Genomic DNA, 17,492 nt, shown 5'->3' with positions numbered 1-17,492 from the left:
GGAAACTGGGTTGTTCCCAGTCTTTTGCTTGTATGAAGAAGGCTGCAGTGAATGACTACTTATGTCCATGGACTAATTACATGGACTAAATTCCCTGAACCGGGATAGTTGAATCAAAGGGTAAATACATTTGTCGTTTGATAGACATAGCCAAACTGCCTCCTTTGGAAGGCAACTTGTACCTCATCAGTAATGAATAAAAGTTCCTATTTGTACACAGCTTCGGATATATTCTCAGTCTTCTGGATTTAATTTTGTGTTAGGGCTGAGACTGAGCATCACGTAGTTAAGGCTATTTATATTTATTTTTCATGAAGTGTATTATAATGTATTTTGCCCATTTTATACCGTGTAACTGCTCTTTTCCTCATTGGTTTCTAGGATCTCTTTATTTATAGGGGGTGTTAGGCCCTTAGCCTGAGACATGAATTGCAAATATTTGCTCCGAGCTTATCATTTCTTCCTTTTTAAAATATGGTACCTTTTCCCCTGGTATAGTGTTAAAATATCAGTTCTCCCCAACTTGATTTATAGATTCAATACAGTCCCCATAAAATGCCTCAACAAGTATCTCTTTGTGGAAATGGTGACCTAATTTCGAAATTTATATAGAAATACTTATAGAAGTACTTAATACCCCTGAATTGCACAATTTAAAATGATTAAAAGGTTACATTTTATTGAATCTAAATTTTAACACATAAAATATTTATCAAAAATTAAAAAAAATATAAGAGAAAAATGAAAACCAAAACATGCTACCAGCAGTGGAGAGAAGGCCAGCTCTGGTGCTGGGTGGAGCTTAGGAGAGGGTGCTGAGGGAGGCGCCAGGTGCAGCCCCAGCTCCACAGGTGCCTCACCCGGCTCTAGCGCTCCTTCCAGCCCAGCAGAAGCCAGCTCTAGTGCCACAGTTGCTGCTAGAAGTGGTGTGCACGTGGCTGTGGCTCTGGCTATGTCCCCGGAGGTGGCATCAGATCTAATGACACAAATGCCTCCAGCTCTAGAGCGGCTTTGCTTCTGTAGCCATGCAGCTGGATCTGGCTTTTGAGATGGCGCAGGAGCCAGTGCTGGGGACAAGGCCATTGGGGACATCACCCACAGGCCTTCTTCCCCAGGGGCCAAACACGGAACACATCCCAGAGCTTTCCACAGAAGAACATCTTCCCAGGCTGAGTCCACCTGACGGGTGGTATGAGGACAGTGGCTCCCGATCCTGCTCTAGTCTCTGGCAGTTCCTCCCTGAGTAGCCCCAGCACTGACCCCTCCCCATACGTTCACTCTAGGGTTCTGTCTCTGCGGATTCCTGGTCAGCCAGCTGGGTCAAAAGAAGTGGGCACGGTGCTCCAGGTGTGGGCCGGGCATGCTGAGCTGCGTGTAAGCCACAAACTGCTTCAGGGCGACAAAGCCGCATCCTCCAGATACTGGTCCCAGGTCTCAACCCCCAGAAATCCGCCACCACAGGCACAGGAGCCCTCTCTCTTATCCCAAAGCCCACTTGCTCTTAGTTGTTCCTGGAGTCTGTCACCCTGACAACGAGGGCAAAGGATTCCATATCCAGACGAGGTCAGGAGGGCATCGCCTTGAACGTCCCTGGGGAATGGAAGCCTGGGGCAGTAGGGACTTCAGTCTGCTCCATTCAGTGAGCTACACCAAGTGCCTAGAAAAGGGCCTGCACACAGTAGGCACTTAATATTACCTTCTTGACTGAATGAACTTCAGGTTCCTCAGTCAGCCCTCCGGGTTTCCTGCTCTGGCTACACCCAGGATAGGGGACTGTCCCCCGCCTCCCCCTCCAATAGAACATGAAGCCTTTACAGATGGAAAACAGCTCTTCCCAAAGCCACAGAATTAGTGAGGCTTGAGGCAGGAAGCTCCTTCATGGGAGAGAGAAAATCATAAGTAGGAACAACCACAGCCCTTGGCAGCCCTTTCCACGGGACCAGGCACGGGGTCAGCACTCTCCATGGCTTATCTCATTTAATCCTGACAAGATCCCTACAAGGGCGTTTGGTCCCCATAGCTCCCCAGTTTTCACACAAGCAAACAGGCTCAGAGGTGAGGTGACATTCCCAACATGTACAGCTAGGAGGTGGCAGAGTAACCACTGTGCTGTACAGGGGAGAGGCACCCACCTTTTCCGCAGCAGGCGTGTGACCTGTTGGGTGCTTGTCGTGCGGGAGACCCTGCTCACTGCGCCATTTTTCAGGCGGGGCGGCCTGCGGGGTCTCTGCTCCCGTTCCCCACACATGAACGCAGGATATGGTGAGGCCAAAAAGGAACACCCACGGAGCAATAGGTAGGGGAGCCATACCACCATGGTCTCACGAGGCTGGGTTCACCGGACGCGCGACCTGCCGTCCGCCTTTCCGCCAACCGACCGACCGACGACTCCCCTCCACTCTCTCGACTCTGTTCCTCTCCTCTCTTCCGCTCTCCTCTGCTCTGCTCGGCTCCTCGGCAATCCTCCGTAGCCGCAGCAGTTATACCAGCGGCCAATCGGCTAACCGGCCACAGCCCACGGCCAATCAGCCACAGCCGAGCCAGCACCTTTCCACGTGAGGCCGAGAGCCTGTAAACTACTTTCTGGGGCTCTGTCCCCACAGTGCTGGAGAAGTTTCAGTGGATAGATGGGAAGATGGGGACACGGAGTCTGCTCTGGGGGGCAGATACTACATATTCTAGCAGCTTCTCTGGCGTGCCTGTGTTCACGGTCCCCATCCAGGTCCAGGGACGATTACTTTTACACTGGGGTGGGACAGAAGAGGAACGGGTCAAACAATACGAATAGTATCAGACTGCAAAAATACTTACGGCCATAATGTGAAGTAAAAGCAGTATTTAAAGAATTTTCTGATATCCCAGCAAAAGTAATTGTTTTCACAGTAGCTGAATGAGTCAATCTCTCGGAACCCCCTCCCGCCTCTGAGCAGCTCACATTGTGGAACTGGAGTCTAATAATAAAAGGTGCAAGTTGAGTTGGAGGCAGGGGCACGCCCAGAATGACCCCTGGGTGTCCCCTTCCCTCTCCAGCGCTCCATTGAGCACAGTGGGCACGGCCCGCCCCCTGTTGGTCATCCTCAGCACTGCAGCCGCAGGCGGAAGAAAACCAGTCCCAAAAAAATACACCTTTGGGGTCTTCAAAGCAGTGGAGCTGGCTCCAGGAGAGATGAGAGGAACCTCGGATGGTCGATGTCCCCGGTTTATGTCCACTGTCCTGGGGTGCCCAGTTTCCCCCCGGAGGCTCCGGCATGGGTGTTCCGGCCCCTGATCCCCGAGAAGCCGTCTAGTAGCCTGCCCCTGGCTCCCAGGCCACCCCGTCCCAGGGACCTCGGGGTAGAAAGCATTTACTGGACTCAGCGCAGTGGGTCATCGATGGAGAACAGTGATAGCACACAGTCTCCTACGAGCATGTGAGATCCTCGGGGTCCCCGCCCCAAGTATATTCCAGTTGCAGTGAAGGAATCAGGTCTTCCTTCTATATCCTGGAGGACCCTCCCCATGGGGGCTTGTCCTGGTCGCAGGCGCCCAGAGCGGTGGACACAGCACTCCAGACCCCGTCCTCTCCAGGCTGACCGACTGGGACCCTCGGGACCCCAGCCCACCAGCCTGGAATAGCTCCCCTCGGGATGCGGTGAGCCACGGGAATTTTGCTGGGACACTGGGGCCCGGACCTGGTCCCGCCTGGGCCTCAACGCGTGGCGCGTGCTCCCCCTTTCCCAAAGTCCCACCTTCAGAGATGTGGGCGTGCCCGCTGGCCGCTGCAGCCGGGTCAGCTAACCGGCCGCCTCTGAACCTCTAGCCAATCGGGGCCTCCAGACGCTGGCGCCGCCAGACAATCGAGGTGTCCACGGCCCGCGCCGCCCTCCTGTGATGCCGCGAGCCAATAGGTGTCCACTGTGGCTTCCCTCGAGAGTCGCGCAGCAGCCGGGGACGTCCCCCTGAAGTGGAGAAGATGCCGATTGTATTTGGGGGCTGGGCACCTGGAAGTGAGGCAGCATCGCCGGGCAGTCGGAGGCGGGAAGGTGGTGGGTGGCGGGGGGAGGGGCGGGGAGGGGGGAAGGGCGGCGCCTTTCCTTCCCGCGACTAGCCTGAATGTGGAGAGGCTACCGAGGGGACACGTGCAGCTGCATTGGCCTGCCCAGCCGGTCTCCTGTACCTCCCTGCGAGGCTTCCTGTGTTTGCAAAATGGATGGAATTTTAGACCACAGATTTTCTGAAAATGGGGATTGTCCCTATGGTAGTTCATATTGAGGCCAAATCATAATTATTCAGAAATAATGTTTGGGAAAGCCCAGAAGAAAATGTTGTGGAGCTTGGGTAAGGGCAAAAATAGTGGCAGTCACCTAACTAGATCAAACAGCAGCCAACTGTCACTGGAACACGTTATGTGTATCAAAAAGATAAGGAAACGGTGTTGTCGCCAACTTGGTTTTAAACTGAAGCTTCACGTTACCTGTGTAAAAACCTGAGGGTGGAAGCACTTTGAACTTTGGAACTTTCCCCTTGGACTTCTAATTCTTGTCAGTGCTTTGCAACAAGGCACTAACTAAAAAGCCTTTCTGTTTTCTTTTTAATTTAGTCTTTGATAAAAAGATGTTGCTTCCAGAAATCACATAGGAAGTTAGAAGACTCGGAATTAGAAGGACAATCCCTGCTCATCTAAATATGTAGATTATTCTAAGACGTATGAACTCTTAGAGGCCACAGGTGTTGTTCTCAGCATCTAGCCAAGGACAAGCATATTTGGCAGCCATTCAGTGGCTTTAACTGTCTTGACTTTATTGCCTGACTTCAATTCTGTCTTTTATGTCCTGTGTCTTCAGCACACAGCTGAGTGTAGGAGTCCAGACATTCCTGTACACAGCACAAGGAAAAGCTGTGAAAACCGTGCTTATGGGTCAACACATTCCCTTTTTATTGTTGTTGGACTTCAGGGGCATAGAGTTGGATTTAATCACAATCGCCCTGCCCCCATCCATGCAAAGGCTTGTTTTGATTTCGTTCTTTTTGATAGTGTAACACCACAGCCTGTTGCCCCAGAAATGCTGTGTAACAGTCAACCACAAAAGCTGGGTGGCTTACAAGCATGTGGTTTATTACCGCTGCACGCAGGGTGGGCAGCTCTGGGGGTCATGGTCCTCACTCACTCACACATCCAGGGATTGGCGGGTCTCCCTTGGGACCATCAGGGCTACTCTGCTTGGCTCCACTTAACTCTCATCCTCAAGCAGGCAAGTCTGGGAGTATTCTCAGGATGATGGCAGAGGCGGAGACCTGCCAGGTGTCCTGAGCCCTCTGGTTGGAACTGGCATCTCTGTTGCATTTTGTCGCCCAAAGTAAAACACAGACAGCTCAGATGCAAGAGGAGGGGGCATTGGTCTGTCAGGGCCTGTGGAATCAGATGAAATCCGTAGATCAATCTGGGCAGAATTGACATCTTATGATATCAAATCTGGCTTTCAAATCTGGCATATTTCTCTGTTAATATATTTCCTCTCTAAGTACCTCTTTATGCGGTTGTATGGTTCTCCCTGTAGAGAACACATACTTCGTTTGGTGGAATTATTCCTGGGTACTTGAGTGTCTGTGACACTCTTGGAAATGTTGCTTTGCTGAAATTGTGTTCTCAATTTGTTTGCTGTCAGTGCAGAGAAAAACGGTTATCGTTGGTAGGTTCATCACATTTCCAGAAATTTTGCTGTACTGTATTATTATTTCCGTTAATTTGCCTGCAGACTGTTGGGTTTTCTACATAAATGATCATACCATTTTCAAATAATGATAGTTTCCTTTGCTTTTTTTCTAATCCTTGAGTCTCAGATTGCTGTTTCTGAGCTGCTTGTTCTGGCCAGGACCTCCAGTCCAGTGGTCATTCAGTCTTGTCCCTGATTTTAAACGCAGTGCTTCCAGTATTTCCACGACTAGGGTGATGTTTGCCTAGGTTTTTTTGGTTGGTGTGTTTTCATCCTTGATTTTTTTTTTTATGTAATTTATTTTTTAAATTTATTGGGATGACAATTGTTAGTAAAATTATATAGATTTCAGGTGTACAATTCTGTATTACGTCATCTATAAATCCCATTGTGTGTTCACCACCCAGAGTCAGTTCTCCTTCCATCACCATATATTTGATCCCCCTTACCCTCATCTCCCACCCCCCACGCCCCTTACCCTCTGGTAACCACTAAACTATTGTCTGTGTCTATGAGTTTCTGTTTCTCATTTGTTTGTCTTGTTCTTTTGTAGTTTTTGGTTTATATACCACATATCAGTGAAATCATATGGTTCTCTGCTTTTCATCCTTGATTTTTTTGTTGTTGCTTTAAATATGGATATTCTTTATCAGGTTAAAGAATTTTCTTTTCTCCTAATTTACTAAGAGTTTAAATCATGAATGGGTGTTGAGTCTTCGATTGGGATGATTTTCTTGTTGTTTCTCTTTTAATCTGTGGGTTATTATGGATTTTCTATTGTCAAGCCATCCTTGGATGTCTAAGATAACCCCACTATGGGTGTGCTATATTATTTTTCCCTGTATCATTATATCCAATTTGCTATTATTTTACTGAGGATTTTTGCAACTATTTTCATAAGTGAGATAAATATGTAACTTTTAATATTTTTGTGTGCTTTTGATTTCAGGGTTATGCTGGTTAGGTAGAATGAGTTGGGAGTGATTCCTTCTTTTTCCCTTGTCTGAAAGATTTTGTGTTAAATTGAGATGATGATTTCTTTGAAACTTTTGTAGAATTCTGTGTGTATGTGTATGTTTTTAACTAATTGCTTTATTTTTTTGAATGATCATAGGACAATTCAGCCTATAGGAATTTTTTAAATTTCATTTCATTTTTCCAAATTGTCAGCTTATAGTCATTGATAATATTTTCTTTTTTTTAATTTATTTTTTAAATTTATTGGGGTGACAATTGTTAGTAAAATTACATAGATTTCAGGTGTACAATTCTGTATTACATCATCTATAAATCCCATTGTGTGTTCACCACCCAGAGTCAGTTCTCCTTCCATCACCATATATTTGATCCCCCTTACCCTCATCTCCCACCCCCCACCCCCCTTACCCTCTGGTAACCACTAAACTATTGTCTGTGTCTATGAGTTTCTGTTTCTCATGTGTTTGTCTTGTTTTTTTGTTGTTTTTGGTTTATATACCACATAGCAGTGAGATAACATGGTTCTCTGCTTTTTCTGTCTGACTTGTTTCGCTCAGCATTACTCTCTCAAGATCCATCCATGTTGTCACAAATGTTCCTATTTCATCTTTTCTTACTGCCGAATAGTATTCCATTGTGTATATATACCACAACTTCTTTATCCATTCATCTATCGAAGGACATTTTGGTTGTTTCCATGTCTTGGCCACCGTAAACAAAGCTGCAATGAACATTGGAGCACACGTGTCTTTATCTCTAAATGTTTTCAGATTTTTTGAGTAGATACCCAGGAGAGGGATTGCTGGGTCATATGGCAATTCTATTCGTAATTCTTTGAGGAACCTCCACACTGCCTTCCATAACGGCTGCACCAGTCTGCATTCCCACCAACAGTGTATGAGGGTTCCTTTTTCTCCACAGCCTCTCCAACATTTGTTATTATTTGTCTTGTTGATGATAGCCATTCTGACTGGGGTGAGGTTATATCTCATTGTGGTTTGATTTGCATTTCTCTGATGATTAGTGATGTTGAGCATTTTTTCATATGTCTATTTGCCATTTGTATGTCCTCTTTGGAGAAATGTCTCTTCAAGTCCTCTGCCCATTTTTCAATTGGGTTGTTTGTTTTTTTGTTGTTGAGTTGCATGAGTTCCTTGTATATTCTGGATACTAGCCCCTTATCGGAGGCACTGTTTGCAAAAATCTTCTCCCATTCAGTTGGTAGCCTCTTTATTTTGTCAATGGTTTCTTTTGCTGATACCACAACTTCTTTATCCATTCATCTTTAAAAAAAAAAGGACAAAAAATCATCAGATTTGTTTGGAACCACAAAAGACCCTGAATAGCCACAGCAATCTTAAGAGAAAAGAACAATAATGGAGGTATCACACTTCCTGACTTTAGCTTGTACTACAGGGCAACAATAATCAAAACAGCATGGTATTGGCAGAAAAACAGACACATAGACCAATGGAATAGAATTGAGAACCCAGAAATAAAACCACATAAATATGGACAGATAATTTTTGACAAAGAAGCTAAAAACATACAATGGAGCAAAGACAGCCTCTTCAATAAATGGTGCTGGGAGAATTGGATAACCACGTGCAAAAGAATGAAACTGACTGCTATCTGTCACCATGTACCAAAATTAATTCAAAATGGATCAAAGACTTAAGCATAAGACCTGACACAATGAACTGCATAGAAGAAAACATGGGTACTAAACTTATGGACCTTGGGTTCAAAGAGCATTTTATGAATTTGACTCTAAAGGCAATGGAAGTAAAAGCTAAAATAAACGAATGGGACTATATGAAACTTAAAAGCTTCTGCACAGCAAAAGAAACCATCGACAAAATAAAGAGGCAACCAACTGAATGGGAGAAGATTTTTGCAAACAGTGCCTCTGATAAGGGGCTAATATCCAAAATATACAAGGAACTCATGAAACTCAACAACAAGAAAACAAACAACCCAATTGAAAAATGGGCAGAGGACCTGAAGAGACATTTCTCCAAAGAGGACATACAAATGGCAGATAGACATATGAAAAAATGCTCAACATCACTAACCATCAGAGAAATGCAAATAAAAACCACAATGAGATATCACCTCACCCCAGTCAGAATGGCTATCATCCACAAGACAAATAGTAACAAGTGTTGGAGAGGCTGTGGAGAAAAAGGAACCCTCATACACTGTTGGTGGGAATGCAGACTGGTGCAGCCGTTATGGAAGGCAGTGTGGAGGTTCCTCAAAAATTACGAATAGAATTACCATATGACCCAGCAATCCCTCTCCTTCGTATCTACCCAAAAAGTCTGAAAACATTTATACATAAAGACACGTGTGCTCCAATGTTCATTGCAGCATTGTTTACAGTGGCCAAGACATGGAAACAACCAAAATGTCCTTTGATAGATGAATGGATAAGAAGTAGTGGTATATATACACAATGGAATACTACTATTCGGCGGTAAGAAAAGATGATATAGGAACATTTGTGACAACATGGATGGATCTTGAGAGTGTAATGCTGAGCGAAATAAGTCAGACATAAAAAGCAGAGAACTGTGTGATTTCACTGATATGTGGTATATAAACCAAAAACAACAAAAGAACAAGACAAACACATGAGAAACAGAAACTCATAGACACAGACAATAGTTTAGTGGTTATTAGAGGGTAATGGGGGAAAGGAGATGGTAGATGAGGGTAAAGGGGATCAAATATATGGTGATGGAAGGAGAACTGACTCTGGGTGATGAACACACAATGTGATTTATAGATGATGTAGTACAGAATTGTTCACCTGAAATCTATGTACCTTTACTAACAATTGTCATCCCAATAAACTTTAATTAAAGAAAAAAGAGAGAAATAATGTTAGAATTTGATGGCAACCATCAGAATGACCAATCAGGTAAATTACGTGACGTTTCAGCATTTTTCTTTTTCTTTTTTTTAAAAAAGATTTTATTGGGGAATGGGAACAGGACTTTATTGGGGAACAGTGTGTACTTCCAGGCCTTTTTTCCAAGTCAAGTTGCTGTCCTTTCAATCTTAGCTGCGGAGGATGCCCATTCAGCTTCAACTTGTTTTCCTTTCAGTCTTAGTTGTGGAGGGCGCAGCTCTCTCCAGGTCCAGTTGCCGTTTTCTAGTTGCAGGGGGCGCAGCCCACCATCCCTTGTGGGAGTCGAACCGGGAACCTTGTGGTTGAGAGGACACACTCCAACCAACTGAGCCATCCGGGAGGCAGCTCAACTCAAGGTGCCGTGTTCAATCTTAGTTGCAGGGGGTGGAGCCCACCATCCCTTGCGGGACTCGAGGAGTTGAACTGGCAACCTTGTGGTTGAGAGCCCACTGGCCCATGTGGGAATCGAACTGGCAACCTTCGGAGTTAGGAGCATGGAGCTCTAACCACCTGAGCCACCGGGCCGGCCCCGATGTTTCAGCATTTTCCACTTGTGCTGTCTCTGATGGTACAGTAACTGAATCTGAGAGCACTGATCAACGGTCCCTATTCAACCAACTGCCATCTTCCGTATGGGCAAAATCTTCAACTGATATTGGCAGAATTCACAGTGTACCTCCTATCAAGGTTCAAATTGATCCTTCAAAGCCTCTGCCCAGAATTAATCAATATCCTATAAGTAAGGAGGCCTTCCAAGGTATAAAGCCCATAATAGAAGATGACATAACTCAGGGTCTTATTATTCCTTGCACTAGTCCTTGTAACACCCCTATTCTACCTGTGAGAAAGCCAAAGGGACGAGGGTGGAGGTATGTCCAGGACCTCTGAGCAATAAACCATATTGTCATCCCTTGACACTCTGTTGTTCCTGACCCTCATACGCTGCCCAGCATCCATCCCAACTGCAAGTAAATTCTTTACAGTAATTGACTTATGCAGTGCATTCTTTGGCATCCCAGTTGAGGAAGCTAGCCAATACCTTTTTGCTTTCACTTGGGAAGGAAAACAATTTATCTGGACGGTAATGCCTCAGGGTTTCACTTACAGCCCTTCTTATTTCACACAGATTCTGAAGACTGATTTGGATGATGTGTTTTCCCTAAAGGTTCCATCTTGTTACAATACGTATGTGGATGATTTACTTCTTTGCTCTCCTCAGGTTTCTTCACAGGATGATAGCATCCATCTGTCAACACTTTTGGCCTTAAAGGGACATAAGGTCGCTAAAGAAAAGTTACAATTTGCTTAAACTCAGGTTCGATATTTCAGACATCTGATATCAGAACAGGGTCTACACCTGGAACCAGACAGGCTCCATTGCATCCTAAATTTCCCGAGGCCCAAGACTAAGCACCAATTGCGAGGTTTTCTTGGGCTAATCAGCAATTAACAGAATTGGATCCCAAATCTCTCTCTTATGACAAAACCTCTATATGTCCTATTAAAGAGTGACAGTCCTGACCCAATTTCGTGGGAAGAACAGGATGACGTGGCCTTCAAGGCCTTGAAGGAGAGTTTAATAAACCCACCTTCTCTTGGGCATCCTAACTATCAGATTCCATTTTTCATTTCTGTGCATGAAAAGCAAGGAAATGCCCTTGGCATGCTCACTTAGAAACATGGGGATCAACATAAACCCCTAGGAAACTATAGTCAGCAACTGGACCCTGTGGCTCGGGGATACCCTTCTTGCCTCAGAGCTGTTGCTGCCACTGCCCTCCTGGTTAAGGCCACAGAGAAGATTATTGTGGGGTCCTCTCTAACTATCTTTGTGTCTCATGCAGTAGAAGCTCTCCTAAATTCTCATCACACCTAGCATCTTTCAGTCAGTCGTCTTACTTCCTATGAAATCCTTTTGTTAACCGCTTCCCATATAACCCTTTCAGCTACTTTTCTTTCTTCTGAGACTGAGGAAGCCCCTCATGACTGCCTGCCATTAACAGATCACCTTCTGACTTCTCGTGACGATTTGCAGAAAACTCCTCTAGATAAAGCTGATCTTTCCTGGTTTACAGATGGTCAATTTACTTAAAAAACAACAATGATAAGTACTGCGCTTATTATGCTGTTGCAGCCCCTTCTGAAGTCATCGAGGCAGCACCTTTGCCTCTGGCCACTTCAGCACAGCAGGCTGAATTATATGCCCTCACTCGAGCTTGCATTTTAGCAAAGGGCAAAACTGTGAACATTTATACTGACAGTAGGTATGCTTTTGGAGTGGCTCACAACTTTGGGATGCAATGGAAACATGGTTTCCTTACCTCCAATGGAGATAAGATTAAGAATGGTTCATATTTATGGGAATTATTAGATGCTATAGTTCTGCCTTAGCCATTATTAAGATTCCAGGACATTCTAAACTAGATTCCCTGAAAACTAAGGGAAATCACCTTGCCGAGATTTCTGCTAAGAATGCTGCCCTTAAAGGCATCAGCAGCAGTCAGACTTCTGTCATGGTCCAAAGAGAAGCTTCTTGTGTTACTGGCTAGAGAAGCCCAACAATCAGCTTCTGAAGAAGAAAAACATGACTGGAAATCCAACAATTGCTGGTTTAATAAGGAAATAAACTCTGGTTTGGACCAAATAACAACCCAGTTCTACGAGAAATGCTAAAATTCCCAGTCCTAACCACTTTACATGTGTTGAATCATTGGTCTACTGACAAAATGGTAGCATTCATGCACCAATATTGGTGGACAGATATTAATAAGGCTGAAAAAAGTTCCTACCTCAGGTGTCCCACCTGTCCAAAGTACAACTCAGGGAAGCCTGTTCGCACTGCCCCTGGACATTTTAAATTGCCAAACGGACAATTTGCTGTCTGGCAAATGGACTTCATACAGCTTCCCCCATCTCATGGATACAAGTATGTTTTAGTCATGATACGTATATTTTCTCAGTGGGCTGAAGCTTTCCCTTGCAGACAAGCTAATGTGTCTGCAGTAGTTAAAGTACTGTTAGAAAAGATTATTCCTACTTGGGGAACTCCTCTTGAATTCCACAGTGATCGAGGAACCCATTTCACTGGGCAGGTGCTGAAACCAGTCTGTGCTGTTTGGTCAGCTCTGCAACATTTTCACTGTGCTCACCATCCTCAATCTTCAGGATTGGTTGAATGCACTAATGGCATTATTAACACTCAATTGGCAAAATTTTGGTAGAAACTCTTCAAATACCTTGGCCAAAAGCATTGCCATTAGTCCTTTTAAATCTCAGATCTACACCTTTTGGGACTCATAAGCTTTCACCTTTTGAGATAATTACAGGATGCCCTATGCATTTGGCCCCTGCCTCTCTTGATCCACAGTTGGTGAAAGGAGACATACTTCAATATTGTAAAGGCTTAATTGCTTTTATCAACAATAATCATGCTTTAGTAGAACAATCGTTTCACAGTGCACTCCAGGGAAATGAAAAACTGCAAATTCATACTCTACAACCTGGAGTTTTTTTTACTGGAAAAGACACCTCAAAAAGGATTCCCTCCAGTCACACTGGAAGGGCCCTTACCAGGTACTGTTGACTAACCTCTGTGCTGCTAAACTGCAGGAAGTAGACTCTTGGATACACGTGTCACACCTAAAGAAGGCACCAAACCCTGACTGGAACTGCACACAGTCTGGTGACCTGAACCTAAAGCTGTCAAAATTTAAAGCAGGTGACCTCTAAGGAAATGGGTTACCAAGTCTTTCTGGTTGTTGAATCTATCATCAAGAACTTTGATCTATCTAAGATAAAAATAATCTTTGTCTCATTAGCTATAAGCTTAAACTTCTGGTTTACACCTACCATATAAACTAGGTTGTTATGTTCTAATTCTACCTTTAAATCTTATTGTTTTTAAGCTCTGCTCCTGATGCCCATCAACCCTGGACACTAGCTGTTCCCAGTCCATGCACTCTCCCCTTGATGTAAGCGATGACACCCAGAGAAGGTCCTTCCTGACACTGAAGGACAAAAGGCTGAAGACTGTAAAACCTGAGACCTGAAGACCTGACTGTTGATCAATGATGCTTTTAGAGAAAAGATCTTGATCAAAAGGAGGGAATGATAAAAGTGAACTGGCACTTTAAGTAAACTGACCCGGGAGCTGGGAGGTCTATGGATGGAGCTGGGCTTCCTGTTACTCTCTAGTCCTGACTTCCTGTTAAACTTTATGGTTCTAACTTCCTTCAGGGGGAATATACTCATATATAGGGACCATCTTGGGAGAGTGGTAGAACACTGCAAGTGGGCGCCGGCCGGAGGTGTGCGTTCTCACATTGCTGCGGTGGTTTTGCTTTTACCTTTTCCCAAATAAACCCTCCTTTTGGCGGACTGCCTGGCAAATTATTTTGTCCAGTCGACAAGACTAACACCCTTGCAAACTTTCCCAACATAATTGCAAAGGGAAATGGACTCTCTGACTGTTGGACATGCCACACGCAGCCTGGAAACACCCCTCCTCTCCCCAGTTTCAGCCTGCCCTTTTTAATCTCAGCCTTACCTTTCTGTCTGGGGTCCCTAAAGAGTTCTTCCACAGTACTCCCTTTGTTGTCAGGTTAGACTTCTCAGCTACACGTCTGGGCTGCACTCACCTCACCCCACTAGTTAATCGGTCTGATACAACTAGGGTCAGAACCCTCAACTGTACATCCACATCAAGCCCTTGTCACTTCTGTACATATCGAGAGGGAGGCTACCTCTTGTCTGTCCAGTCCCCCTATTAGCCCATTACCTTTGACATTTCTAAAAGGGGCACTCCAAATACTACCTTCTGGTGTCCAGCTAGTCACAGAGCTCACAACAGGACAGGCAACAACATCTCGGAAACTTCGCCACCTACCTCCAAGAGCAGGATGGGTACCAACAAGGCCCAGGGATGCTGGGCTAAGGGGAGACCTTTCCTCTCCCCAATACAACAGAGCTCCTCCTTGGGGCTCAGGTCTGACCACATGGTTTAAGTCCTCCTCCCACATCGAGCTTGTACTCCCCTCCAGGGTATTTATTTCTCTGTGGTCCTCCTCAAAATGAACTACCCAACGAAAAGTTGCCAGGTGGGGTCTACCACCACTCTCCTATCTCCCTGGCTACACATGTATTGACAAGTCTCAGTTTGAAGGACATCCCTTAGGGTGTTTAGGCCTTTGGGGCATATCAATCACGGTTCATAACATCACTCATCCCCAAGCCAAATGGGCTGTAGGACTCATTTAGTTGGTACTGGGGCTGCCGTTGGTCTAGCAGCCTCTTGGGGAGGATCTGCCTATCGTGAGGCTACTTTAACCACCCTAACAAAGTCCTAGCTGCCCTAGCTCAAAGCATGGGAGCCGCCTCCAGAATCTCCAGGGGTGCCTCGATTCGTTTGCAAATGTTGTCTTTGACTACTGACTAGCCCTTGATTACTTATTAGCTGGACAAGGGGGAGTATGTGCAGTAATTAGTAAGACTTGCTGCACTTGTGTAAATGCCACCAGTCAAGTAGAAGAAGATATTTAAAAGATATATATATATATAATCAGGCTGAATAGCTTCATAATTTTGCAAAGGAATGTCCAATGACTGACTCTATCGGGCAGGCGGTAAAAGACATTCTACCTTCCATGACTTGGTTTCTACCCTTACTATGGCCTTTAGTTTGTATATTGCTTCTACTGCTATTCGGCCCATGTCTTTTTAATCTACCTGTCAAATTTATGTCCTCCAGATTACAACAGTTCCACTTAAAAATGATGGTCCTCCAGAAATTCCAACCTGTCCCTCCAGAAACAGAAGACTCAGATTTAACCAGTCTCCTCTCAACAATGTCGCACCGCTTTCGCCTCCTACCCGCTGAAAGTACAGGGACAACACCTCTTTCCTCCTGACAGAGAGCAAGAGGATTGGACCCTGACTATGACATCACTTCCTTTCAGCAGGAAGTAGATACAGAAGAGACACATTGTCCCCTTTCCTAAGAGTTCAGGGTCTCAAACTCTTGAGAGGGGAATGATAGGATGGGTAGATAGAAGTGAGCAGAAGGAGAGACCTAGCCCTGGATAGAAAGCCCCTTGCTGCAGCTCCTACTTGGGTCAAGACCCCTTGCAGCTGCCCTCACTTAGGACACCAATGCCTCACTGGCCCGCCAGGATTCCAGGCTCACACATGCCTCTGAGTCAAAGGGATGTGTTGTTAGAAGCCAAAGAAGGAAGGAAGACATCCCACTTATCAGAGAATACATCCTGTTTTTCAGGACCATTTTAGTGACCTTCTCAAACAAATCATAAAAAGAAAATTGACAGAAACTACCTTGAGAAGCAAAAGGGAGGGCTGGACACCACGGCAGGAGAGAAAGAGATAAAGAGAAGGGAGAGGGGCAGGCAATTCTACCCAAACAAATAAAAGCCTTCATACAATGTAAGGAGAGGCTTTTCCCCCTCTTGGGATTGGTCCCCTCCACATCTGAGAGTGTATCTGCCTTTGTGAATAAACTCCTTACTACACTATGCATGCACAAAACACTGTCTCTTGACTGAACTCTTTCCCTTGAGAAGAGAAGAGCCAAGGAAATCATCACAACCCGGTAACACTTGCGTTAAAAGTCACAGCATAAAAACCATGGCTCCCGCTCAATTAGGTGGCAGAAAAATAACTGGGTATTTCAGCATCACGGCCTGTCCCCTGGTCTGATACCACCCGCACACACAGAAACAAGAAGACTGACTGCCAGCACACGTGCCCCCCATACACGTACTAAAATGCACAGGGTCGAATTAGCAGGAACTTATAGATACACACATGCACAAGACTCACAATGGCACATTCACGTGTTCACAGGTGCACAGGTATCCAGACACCAGTACACAGCGACATTCCAAAACACATGTTCACACATTCCCAGAGGTATACACACACACTTGGATGCAAGACAAGACCTGTGCCTACAGGCCTAAAGGAGACACACATGGGCTGGCTACTTGATCAGCACTTGGGAGCCCCTGGCTCTCCCACTCCATAAATCACCCTTCTCCCGCCAGTCAGAATGGCTTGCCTTCCAGCCAGCCCCTTGAATAGATGTCCAGTCTTCCCTAAGTAGAGAATATCTTAGTGCAGGCAGGCTCTTGCCCTCCAGTTAAAAGGGGACACCAGGTAACTGGCTTCTGAGGCCCAGGCAACGGACAGGGACAGAAAGGAGCAGGAGAAGTGGTTACTCACCAGCCTCTGCAGTTGCTGAACGCCACGGAGGAGTTTTGGGTCAGGACGGCCAAGTCTCGGAATCAGAGGCAGATCCCAAGCAGGGCTCCACAAAGGACTCTCTCTGCCACTGCACCATGGCCCCTGGAGCCACTAGGCGGGCATTGGGCGCAGCCGCAGGTGCAGGTCTCCCCCGAAGACCGTGACATTGTAGAAGAAGCTGCCGCCAGGGTCCTCCTCGCTGCCTCCCAGGAAACCTGAGGTCTGGACCAGGGCGACTCTGAGGGCCCAAACTCTCTCTTTGGCTGTCGCCGCCAACACGACGTGGGACACCAAGAGGCCCTGGGCGTCAGTGCGCACTGGCACCGCTAGGGTGAGCTCTGCTCTGCGCGCCAGGGGCTCACCTGCAAGGAGAAGGGATATTAGAGCCACAGAAACCTAGGAGCCCCCAACTCCTAGAGGCCCCACCCCGCTGAGTCCGGCATCTCCCAGCCCCGCCCCCAGCCCCTAGGGTCCCCAGCCCCTAGAGTCCCTGCTGAGTCCCGCATCCCCCAGCCTTGCCCTCACTGCAAAATGAAGGGCATTCCGCCAGGCAACCGCCAACAACTAGGCGGTACCTCCCTGGCCATCTCCATACCCGGGAGGTGCGTTAACACAGCCACCACTACGGAGCCCCGCCGCTCTGGGCATCC

At 46.1% G+C, this 17,492-nt stretch overlaps 1 long non-coding RNA gene across 2 annotated transcripts; it reads left to right on the top strand.

Moving 5' to 3' along the window:
- Positions 1-9,957: 9,957 nt before the first annotated feature.
- LOC141572652 (uncharacterized) lies at positions 9,958-13,965 on the top strand. Of its 2 annotated transcripts, none has more exons than XR_012497962.1 (3): positions 9,958-10,327; positions 10,715-10,773; positions 13,494-13,965. It is a non-coding gene; the product is annotated as an uncharacterized LOC141572652 (long non-coding RNA). The 2 variants fall into 2 exon arrangements; XR_012497961.1 differs by having other exon boundaries at positions 9,958-10,345.
- The last annotated feature ends 3,527 nt before the right edge of the window (positions 13,966-17,492 follow it).

This window comes from Rhinolophus sinicus, linkage group LG07 (assembly GCF_036562045.2).
Source record: "Rhinolophus sinicus isolate RSC01 linkage group LG07, ASM3656204v1, whole genome shotgun sequence".
NCBI classification, from domain to species: domain Eukaryota; kingdom Metazoa; phylum Chordata; class Mammalia; order Chiroptera; family Rhinolophidae; genus Rhinolophus; species Rhinolophus sinicus.
This window is presented reverse-complemented; position numbering and strand designations above follow the sequence as displayed.